An 11,915-nucleotide genomic window follows, 5' to 3' on the forward strand; every position below is an offset into this window, starting at 1 on the left:
AGGGGGGTACAGTCTGCCTCCTGCACACAAAGTCTGGCTCTGGGAGGTGCACGCAGGCTCCAAGGGCAGGTTCTCACAAGAGGATGGCTTTTTCTGTGCAGGTGGTGCCTTGAGTGACCTGCAAAAGCCCTCAGCAATGCCCCTCCACTCTTGAATGGCCTCACCCGTTCAGGCACCCTCAATCATCCCACTCCCTCACCTGTCAGCCTTCCCGCGGTGCCTCAGCTTCCTCTTGTCCCTGGCACTGCTTGCCAGGGCATCCCAATTGGCCTGACAGCACCCTCTACTCACCCTCACTGAGAGAGGTCCTGGGTTCAAATCGCGGACAAGCCCCCAGTTGTGATAAATGATTGAATTCCAAATAGGATTCCAATTAAAGTTTGCAATTTATTAAGCGAATAGAGGCAAGCAAACAGCGCTAGGTGTGCCAGGAGTCTCTGCTCCACCAAGACGCACACCTGTTACATCAGGCGGCTGGTTTTTATGCTCCTAGACTAATAAATATTCATCACTACTTCTAGAAAAGGCAGGGTTATTGTAATTAGTTCCCGGAACCCGAACCCTCTCCCAGACGCATGTGTATCAGTCTCTGGTGGTCCCTCTGGGGGTTGCTCGTGCTGAAGGCTCGTAGTCTTCCTCCCAGGCTTTGTCCTTTGGTCATCCTTCAACTCCCCCTTTCTCCTTATTAACATAAAAAAGAGCGATTAACATAAATTAAGAAAGCACAATTAACACAGACTAAAACACAGAGAAAAACTACCAGGCACATTAATTCTATCTTTAACAACTTTGTAACCACATCCCTGGAAGAGGCAGGCACTGAGTGCTGCCCAGACGGGGGGCTCTGGCTGACCCTCCAACTCCTGAAGATCTTGTTTATGGGTCCTGCATATGCCAGCAGGACTCTCCCATACATTGTTTTTTGTTTGAGCTGGAGTCCAAACCGTGGAGGAGAGTGCTGTGATCATGTTAAGGCAGATGATGAGATGGCTGGACGGACCCATGGTGCTGACACCCATCTAGGACCAGCTTCTGTTAAAACACAAGCAATACCTCGCCCCCAAGTTAGTAGAATGTAGGGCCCTTCCCAATGATTGGTGCTGTATTTTTTTTTATTTTTTATTTTTTACCATGACTTGTGCTCTTTCTTTACCTGAGTTTCTCCCATATCTGTCTCCTAGATCTATCTGTCACCTTTTTTCCTGCACAGACAGATGCAAGGACCTTCCTTTGTCCATTGATTTAAAAAATTTAAGTACATAGCATACTTTATCTGTCTTTTCCTGAGGATCACACCCCTCCTCCCCCTTTTTTGTTTTAGAAGCATATATAAATTTATACAAAGGAACACTTAAATAATACAACTGGACACAAAAATATACATTTTTAGAGAAATTCACATCAGTAATTGTATACAGCTCTGTTCTGTACTAAGGGGTCCTGAAAATTTAGGACTAAAACATTAGCTCTGTAATGTTATTGTGACAGTCCTCAAAGGCACACTTACATAATCAAGGCTATCAGCTTATATTTCAGTCTGTGTATTCAAGTTTTGAGGTCCTTTTATGATTATGCAAACATCAGAAATATAGTGGTATAACAAATGGCACTTATGAATGCAGAGTTTTAGAGCCAATGATAAAATTTGCAGGCTCAAAACACCCACTTAAAATTTAAACAAGTGTTTGATACTACTGTTTGTTCAAAAATAGAAAGATTAAATGCACTTACATAAAAATAACTTTTACTGTTCAGCAAGCGTGCTCATGTGATTTTTATATTAGTACAAACTAAAAAAAAAAAAAAAAAATCCACCATATGAACCTTTTTAAAATAAATACCAATTCACTTTTTCCCTACTCAAGTACATTTACATTAAGATTTTGAATCATCTGACCCATGATTTCACAATATTAAAATGAATGGGTCCACATGGATGCTAGTATGTTTCATTGAGACTTAGCATGAATAGAATTAAAGCTCACCACCTTAAGGAAACAGAAAGTCACATGCTCATAGCTTAACTATTTTCCTTTTTGTCTCCAAACTAGAACATAAAGTTTAATGGTAACAGTATTTCATGGCAAGAGACGAGTACTCTTTTTTTTTAAAAAAAAAAAAAAAAGAAAAAGAAAAAAGAAAAAAAAAGTTATATTATTATATTAATATATATATATTTAAAAGTATATTATTAATTTAATGGCAACATCTTTGGAGAAACTTCCATTTTTTTGTTTGTTTGTTTGTTTGTTGTTGTTGTTGTTGTTGTTGTAGTACAACACTGGTGGTGATTCAGGCATGGGGAGTTCATTCAGTTCAATGTGCTGTATAGTCCCACTTTTCCCTTAATAGTTCCAGGGCCCTACATAAAGCATAGAGCTCACAAGCCTGAGCTGACCATGATGGACTCAAAGGTCCTGATTCCACAGGTTCTAGGTCTTTATTAATTATTGCATATCCTGATTTGGCCATTCTATCATACAGTACTGAACCATTTGTAATTTACTCTTTCCTTCTCTGGGGCCCCTATCATTCCAATTTTTAATCGTTATTTCTAATGGACTTTCTAGTGGTATGTCTGGTAATTTACTCCTTTTTCTCTGGTCCCGGGTCTTCAATTTTGTCTGACCCATCTAGGAATTTTGCTGTGGCAATTTCTACAGCCCTTGGTTACCTAGTAAGAGTGTCTTGCAGGGGGGTTAGGACCTATCACCCCCCCACGAATGCTATAGCAATCACTTTGGTCCTTCACTGGCCAAGTCCCTCACAGGAGATTGGAGCCACGGTTAGAAGACCTCCACACTCTCTTTGGGACTAAGTTCCGTCTCAGTCACACTCTTACACACACAGGTAACCGAATCCCACACAACCTTAAATACTTACGACTCTGTCATCTTCTTTCGGATCTTCGTGCACAGAATTACAGGTAAAATACAATGCTGCAGCTGGCAAGGGAGCTCATAAAAAAATCAAATTATTTGCTTGCCTTTTTTCAGGTTCAGGATGGCGTTAGTCCCGACCTGACTTGAACAGGAGCCACCAAATGGTGGGGTGCCCCTCCTGGATCAAGTCAGAATTCAGGAACCAAGACCGTCCCAGACGAGCCCCCAGTGCTGTTTACTTGCCTCTATTCGCTTAACAGATTGCAAACTTTACTTGGAACACTGTTTGGAACTCAATCATTTATCACAATCCCAATTGGCCTGACAGCACCCTCCACTCCCCTATCACCCTTCCCGTGGTGGCCCAACTTTGTTTATTACCTGGCACTGGCAGCCCCCTAGTTGCCTGGCATCCTGGTTGCTGCTGAGGTACTCATTGCTTCCACCTCCCACATTGTCTGCTCAAATTTGCTTGGGAATGACATGGCAAAGGAAACCAAAGTGGGATGCAAGTTTAGGGCCTGCGAGGACCAGTCCTTGCTGGAGGGTAGATGGGGCAGGATGCTTTGCTTTTCGATCTCACAGTTCTAGTCTGCTAACAATAGGCAATAAATTATGTTAATCTTGATGTGCTGACTCTATTTTGCCTGTGACAGTAATTGCTGAGTGATCTCCCTTTCCTAATCTAAACCCAAGAGCATTTTTCATTGTATTTTCCCCTCTTCTGTTGAGGAGGGGGAGGTAGAGAGCAGCATGGTGATGCTGAGCTGCCCATTGATGTTAAAATACCACGTGCTAGTATCACAGAATATGTTTTAATTTCTGGAGTTGAAGATGTAGAAGAATGAAGAATGGATTATTCTCTGCTGTTCTCTGGCATCTATTTGGATGCAATGACCTCTTCCATCTACAGCACTGACTTCTTTGAATAAAGCTGCTGTGTTTCACCGTAAAAAGGAAAACATCAGTGTAATACTTCCAGCAGAATTACACACAGAACACAGAAGATTTCATAGGCATGCTAAGCAGCAAAGGAGGGTTCTCCATGCTTCTTCTAATCATTGCTGTCTTTCTCATACCTCATATTCCTATCTATTAGAAAAATATAAATCCCTCATTTCTACAGAATCTGGTGCAGTAATCTCTGCAGTTATTTGCTGAGCACTAAGGCAAATCATAGATGATGAATATAATAATATAATCATGATCAATAGCTTTTAAGTGCAAAGGTATTTGGATAACTCCCTCTTGTTTGGCACCTGCTATTTGACTTCAGCTGGTATTAGACACCACAGATATATTTCTGAGATTTGCCACTAATAGCTTTTGGAATTAGTAATTAATCTTTTCTTTCTTGAGTAGCTTGGGTATGAGAAGGTGTTTTGGCTTGGAGGAGGGAAGTCCAGCACCAAATATATACATCCATGCTTAGTGACAGACATTTAACTAGCTAGCTAGACTCATTTTTAAGTCTTTTTAGGCTTTAGAAATACATATATTAATTACTTTTAATGTGGTTGTTATTGGTGTCTGCAAGGTGCATAAATTTGTCTGATAATTCTGTTCATTTCTCTGTTGACAAATGACTCTGGCAATATCACTGAGAGGAAATGCTCATTCAGAGAGCATAGCTAAAAAACTGGAATGAGATCTAAGACATATGCCATGATAAAGACATAGGCAAAAAGTTTATGGACAACATTTTTGTTTCAAACAAGAGTGAAAATAAAAATAAAAATAAAATAAAATAAAATAAAAAGTAACTAGCATCATTAGTCCTGGATATTTTTCCCTTTGTCTTGTAAAGTCTTAGATCCATCAGACATCCCAGAAAAATGGCTAGTTGAACAAAATACATTTACAACTCTTCTTTATTGATAATCTTATTATTATAAAGTAGCTGGTATTTTTTCATTAGAAGCATAGTTTTCTAAATAATTTATACTGAGTGAATTAAAAGTGTGGTGTTAATCATCACCAGTGGATGTGATCTTCTGTGTTGTACGTAATGCACTTCAGAGAACACCATGTTTTCAAGTATCTTTGCAGGCAAAAGAAATGGCTGTCTTTAATCCTTTAATTAAGCCCTAAACTGAAAATAAACCATAAAAGGTAGGAGAGTAGAGAGACAAACATTAATTATTTTGGCAGGTCTTAAATTACATTCCAGTAGATGATATTAATAAAGTAATGTAAATATTAGCTGTAATTCATTCTCTATGTTATCTGACACTTTTTTATTTTTTCTTTCTGTTTCCAGAGAAAAACTACATCAGGTCTGTTCAGGTGTGTATGGGTCTTGTAAGAGTGACAGTTTCATGAACTTCAGAAGTCTGACTGGAAGGATTTTAGGTGTGTCACAAGGGAAATCAGTTACAGCTACAGACTTGGCTACTAAGCTCTTAAATGAGACTTCAGAACATAAGGCAGTTCAGTGCACATAGTCCCAACTACTGAAGTCTTCATTACAAGGAGCCTTCCTAATGAGGCTTAGATTTTATCTGTTTGTCCCATGAGTTATGTGAACACTAGTGTGTGGAAAAAAGCCAAAACTCCAAGATAACTCAGAAGGTGAGTTGTCAACCACTCTGGTGCTGCTATAGCTCATGTTTTGTTGTACTTCTCAGAAAACGAGACTGTGAGAGTAAATCCCTATTATTGTTCAGTTTTTCTGTACTAATTTTCAGGGCTCATTTTCACCCCTTTAGCGATGAATAAATGCTTATAACTCACCAGAAAACTGAAGAGCTCCAGGCAGTGCTTTTGTTCAATGGCTTACTCAGTCACATGAGACCTGCCTGTTAATATATGGAAACTGGTCATTTGTGGTATTGGAGCCCAGTACCACACAGGAAAGTTTTAGCCCTCTTTGTGAAGGTACATCTGTTTGTATTTCTCTTTCTTGGGATCCTCAATCTTGAAGGTTGCAGATTTCCTTTCCCCTTCCCCTTGGCACAGCCTCCCACCCAACTCCCAGCTTTTCTCCATGCATGAGCCACCTCTTGACTTTCCGTTGAATCATAGAATGGCCTGGGTTGAAAAGGGCCTTAATGATCCTCTAGTTTCACCCCCCCTTGCTCTGACCAGGGTTGCAAACCACCAGATCAGGCTGCCCAGGGTCACATCCTGCCTGGCCTTGAATGCTTCCAGGGATGGGCCAACCACAGCCTCTCTGGGCAACCTGTTTCAGTGCCTCACCACCCTCTGAGTGAAAAACTTTCTCCTAATTTCTAACCTAAATCTCCCCTGTCTTAATTTAAAACCATAAAGTTTAAAACCATTCCAGTTCAGGTCTTGGCTTGTATCCACACTTGCATCTCCCAGTATATGGCGCTCTACTGCTGGCTGGATGAGAATCACCTTGCTTCTGTTTTCCTTCAGCTCTTCTCTTCAGTTCGCACCCTGCAAGAACTGCCTGATTGACCACTGGTGTGCTTTGATGGAGCACAATGTCCTGAGAGTTTACTTTTGCTGATGTGTTCTTCAAGAAGATTGTAAAACTACTTGAAGAATGGCATATAGCTCTTCCTGGACAAATTAATCAAGTACATTTTGAAGATTTATAGAGAATCTGTTTTTAAATCTATCAGGGAAAATTTTATTGGCAGAAAAGGATCTCAGCAATTCAAAATTGGTGGCATGGGAAAACTAAATATGAGAAGGCAAGAAGTAATATCATATGTCTAATGTTAGAGCAGCAATCCAGCTTTATAAACCTCTAATATCTTGCTATTGCATCATAGTCTGTATTCTTCTCTTTTTTCACTTGATAACATTTCAGGGTTTTGTTGTTGTTGTTTGTTTGTTTGTTTGTTTCCTGGTACAGCCATTCACTGGATCTTATCCCGTGGAAAAAGTGCAGCTGCAGCTTTGCTCCCTTAAAGCTGTAAATGAAGGCTGTACAGGGGTAACAGGCACTCCCCCAAGCCCTAAGGTGTGCCCAACATGGAGATAAACACAGTCCAGGCAGTCAGGAAACTGGTAATGATGCAGTAGGACTGAGTAAAGATGTCCAGCAAAGCATTAATAGATAGGTATGTGACTGTCCAGGTTTTATTTAAAATACTCAATAGTGTTTCCAAGAAGCTTGTCTTTTCTTCAGTCTCTGATGTAGAAAGCAGTTGTGGACATTAATAACTCCCCATAGTCTTCTTTTGTCCAACAAACCCAGTCTGCTGAGTCTCGCACTGTACATCATGTGCTCCAGCACTCTAACTCTATTGGTGGCCCTGACCTGGACTTGCTGCAATTTGTTTATATCTTTCCTGGACAAGGGAGCCCCAGACTAGACAAAGTACTCTGGATGTGGTCACATAAGTACCTAACAGAGGGGCTCATGTAACACAGCCCAGTATGCGCTGACATACTGCTGACATACTCACAGAATCACAGAATTGTCTAGGTTGAAAGAGACCTCCAAGATCACCGAGTCCAACCTCTGACCTAAAACTAACAAGTCCTCCACTAAACCACATCACTAAGCTCCACATATAAACATCTTTTAAAGACATGTAGGGATGGTGACTCAACCACTTCCCTGGGCAGCCTATTCCAGTGACTAACAACCCGTTCAGTAAAGAAGTTCTTCCTATTATCCAACCTAAACCTCCCCTGGTGCAACTTTACCCATTCCCCCTCGTCCTGTCACCAGGCACGTGGGAGAATAGATCAACCGCCACCTCACTACAGCCTCCTTTCAGGTACCTGTAGAGTGCAATAAGGTCACCCCTGAGCCTCCTCTTCTCCAGGCTGAACAATCCCAGCTCCCTCAGCGGCTCCTCATAAGACTTGTTCTCCAGACCCTTCACCACCTTTGTTGCCCTTCTCTGGACAGTCTCGAGCCCCTCCATGTCCTTCTTGTGGTAAGGGTCCCAAAACTGAATGCAGTACTCGAGGTGTGGCCTCACCAGAGCCGAGTACAGGGGAACAATCACTTCCCTGGATCTGCTGGCCAAACTGCTTCTTATCCAATCCAGGTTGCTGTTGGCCTTCTTGGCTGCCTGATCACACTGCTGGCTTGTATTCAGCCAACTATCAGCCTATCCAGATCTTCCTCCAGAGCCTTCCTACCCTCGAGCAGTTCGACACACGCACCTAGCTTGGTGTCATCTGCAAACTTACTGAGGGTGCACTCGATCCCCTCATCCAAATCATTGATAAAGATATTAAAGAGAACTGGCCCCAGTACTGAGCCCTAGGGGACTCCACTGGTGACTGACCTCCAACTGGATTTGACTCCATTCACCACAACTCTCTGGGCCCGGCTACCCAGCCAGTTTTTAACCCAACGAAGCGTATGCCAGTCCAAGCCATGAGTAGCCACTTTCTCGAGGAGAATGCTGTAGGGAATGGTGTCAAAAGCCTTACTGAAATCAAGGTAGACCATATCCACAGCCTTTCCCTCATCCACTAAGCGTGTCACTTTGTCATAGAAGGAGATCAGGTTCATCAAGCAGGACTTGCCTTTCATAAACCCATGCTGACTGGGCCTGATTGCCTGGTTGCCCTGTAAGTGCCGCATGATAATGCTCAAGATAATCTGCTCCATGAAATTCCCCGGCACTGAGGTTAACTAACAGGCCTATAGTTCCCCTGGTCTACCCTCCGGCCCTTCTTGTAGATGGGCGTCACATTTGCTAGCTGCCAGTCGACTGGGTCCTCCCCTGATAGCCAGGACTGCTGATAAGTGATGGAAAGCGGCTTGGCCAGTTCTTCTGCCAGTTCTCTCAGTACCCTTGGGTGGATCCCATCTGGCCCCATTGACTTGCGTACATCCAAGTGCTGTAGCAGGTCGCCAACCATTTCCTCGTGGATTGTGGGGGCCACATTCTGCTCCCCATCCCCTTCCACCAGCTCAGGGTACTGGGCATCCAGAGAACAACTGTTTTTGCTGCTATAGACTGAGGCAAAGAAGGCGTTAAGCACCTCAGCTTTTTCCTCATCTCTGGTAACTAAGTTTCTCCTCACATCCAGTAAAGGGTGAAGATTCTCCTTAGTCCTCCTTTTTGTACTGATATATTTATAAAAACATTTTTTGTTATCTTTAACAGCAGTAGCCAGATTGAGCTCCAGATGAGCTTTGGCCTTTCTAATTTTGTCCCTGCACAGCCTCGCAACATCCTTGTAGTCCCCCTGAGTGGCCCGCCCTCTTTTCCAAAAAATATAAACTCTCTTTTTATTCCTAAACTCAAGCCACAGCTCTCTGTTCAGCCAGGCTGGTCTTTTTCCACGCCGGTTCATCTTTGCACAAGTGGGGACAGACCACTCCTGAGCCATTAAGATTTCCTTCTTGAGGAGTGCCTAGCCTTCCTGGACTCCTCTGCCCTTCAGAACCGCCTCCCAAGGGACTCTGCCAACCAGTGTCCTGAACAGTTAAAAGTCAGCCCTCCGGAAGTCCAAGACAGTGGTCTTACTGGTCCCCTACCTGACTTCGCCAAGTGTCGAGAACTCTACCGTTTCATGGTCACTCTGCCCAAGACAGCTCTCAACCACCACATCTCCCACCAGCCCTTCTCTGTTAGTGAACAGAAGGTCTAGCGGGGCACCTCCCTGGTAGGCTCGCCAACCAGCTGCATCAGGAAGTTATCTTCCATGCTCTCCAGAAACCTCCTAGACTGCTTTCTCTGGGCTGTGTTGTGCTTCCAGGGTATGTTTGGGAAGTTGAAGTCCCCCACGAGAACAAGCGCTGACGATTTCACAACTTCTGCCAGCTCCCTATAGAACTCTTCATCCGTCTCCTCATCCTGGTTTGGGGGTCTATAACAGACCCCCATCCGGATGCCTGCCTTGTTGGTCTTCCCGCTGATCCTAACCTTATCATTCCCAGCCTCAATTTCCACAACATCAAAACACTCTCTCATATAGAGAGCCACTCCTCCACCCCTTCTGTGCTGCCTGTCCCTTCTGAAGAGCCTACAGCCAGTCATTGAAGCAGTCCAGTCATGAGAGTGGTCCCACCACGTTTCAGTGATGGCAACGAAGTCATAACCTGCCTGCTGCACAATGGCTTCCAGCTCCTCTTGTTTGTTACACATGCTTCGTGCATTAGTATAGATGCACTTCAGCTGGGCCATTGCCTTCTCCCCCAGCCTTGCCATTGTTCCCCCTGGTATACCTCCAACTAGCTTTATTTCAGTCCCGTCCCCCTTCCTACCTAGTTTAAAGCCCTCTCAATGAGCTCTGCCAGCTCCTGGGCTAGGATGCATTTTCCCCTTAGAGACAGATGGGACCCATCTGCAGCCATCAGGCCGGGTGCTGAGTAAAGTGCCCAATGGTCATAAATAAATAAATAAATAAATTTTGTGTTGGCACCAGCCTCTGAGCCACATGTTTATCGGGCGGGCTTTCCGTGTCCTCTCTGTATCCCACCCTGCCACTGTAGGGATGGATGAAAACACCACCTGTACTCCATCCACTAATTGTCCCGGTTCCCTAAAGTCTCGTTTCATAGCCTTCAGGCTTCTCTCTTCAATATTACCACCGCCAGCCTGGACTATCAATAGTGGATAGTAATCAGAGGGGCCAACCAGGTTGGAAAGCTTTCTGGCAACATCCCTGACCCTGGCCCCAGGGAGGCAGCAGACTCCCCTATGGGTCAGGTCAGGCTGACAAATAGGGCCCTCTGTTCCCCTGAGGAGGGAGTCACCTACAACAATTACCCTTCTTTCTTTCTTGGTGGAGCTAGTTTTGAGGTGTGGACTAGACTTCCTTGCCCTAGGCATCCTCCTGGGTGAACTTCCTACCACATCCTCACCAACCGGTCTCTCAAGCTCCAGGGCCTCAAATCTGTCGTATAATGGCACCTGGGAAGGTGGGGCCGGTGGGGGGGGGGGGGGTGTCCGCATTGCCTGCAACGTTGAGCGGGGACCTGTCTCCATTCCTCCTTAACTCCTATGTCCCCTCCCTCTGCCCGACAGCGACAGGGCAGGAAATCCAGCCTCATTTGGGGGGTCTCACCCTGATGCCTCTCCTTCAGGCCTTGCAGAGAGTTGCTCCACCAGTCTATCTCCCTCTCACTCTCCCTGATGGCCCTCAACCTCTCCACCTCCTCCTTGAGCTCTGCCACCAGGCAGACCAGGTCATTCACCTGCTCGCACCTCACACACACAGTATCTCTGCCTCCCTCAGATGGCAGCAACAGGTTCTGACACTCCTTGCATCCAGAGACCTGAACTGCCACATTTTTGAGCTTTCAACTTGCTGTCCACAGGACCCTAACTCCTTGCAAAGCTGCTTTCCACCCAGCGGTGCTCCAGCTTGTGCTGTTGCATGGAATTATTCTGTCTGAGGTGCAGGACTTTGCAATTGCCTGTGTTGAACTTCAGGAGATTTCTGTCAGCCCATTTCTACAATCAAATTCCCTCTGAAGAGCAGCCCTGTTCTCCGGTATACAAGCTGCTCCTTCTCATTTAGCACCAGCAGCAGGCTCACTGACTGTTTAATGTACCCCATCATCCAGGTCGTTACTGAAGGTATTAAAACAGAACCGCCATCTCCAATATAAACCCCTCAGGAATGCTGCTAGTAAATAGCTGCCAGCTAGACTTCCTGCCACCGCTAATCAGCAGGTTGCAAGTCAGCAGGAGGAAGGAATGTAGAGGCTATATAATCTGAGCACATTTGGCCCACAGTCAAATTTTGTGTTGATCCAAGGGTTTTGGACAGCTAACACTGAAGTTGTTCCAGTTTTACCTGTTTGCCTTCCATATGAAGTCCATAGGAGTCTCTTTCCCTTCCCCAGAATTACTTGCTGTTTTTAACCAATGTTTATAAAGATGATAGCGAAACATTAGGGAATACACATAGTGTAGAAGAGGAAGAAACAGCAATCATGTGGAAGCCCCAACCTCTGTGTTTTGCAAAAGATCTCCTGAGCAAGGAGACTGAAGCAACACGTGGCTGCCTACTACATTGAGCTCCGTGGTGTCAAAAGCTGAAAAAATGAGTGCTTCATAGCACCTGCCCTTCAGGCTGGCAGATTTTGGCTGCCTGGACATATACTGGAGGGAAGTGTGTCTGCAAATGAAAATCAAG

Source organism: Oxyura jamaicensis, chromosome Z, assembly GCF_011077185.1.
Source record: "Oxyura jamaicensis isolate SHBP4307 breed ruddy duck chromosome Z, BPBGC_Ojam_1.0, whole genome shotgun sequence".
NCBI lineage: Eukaryota > Metazoa > Chordata > Aves > Anseriformes > Anatidae > Oxyura > Oxyura jamaicensis.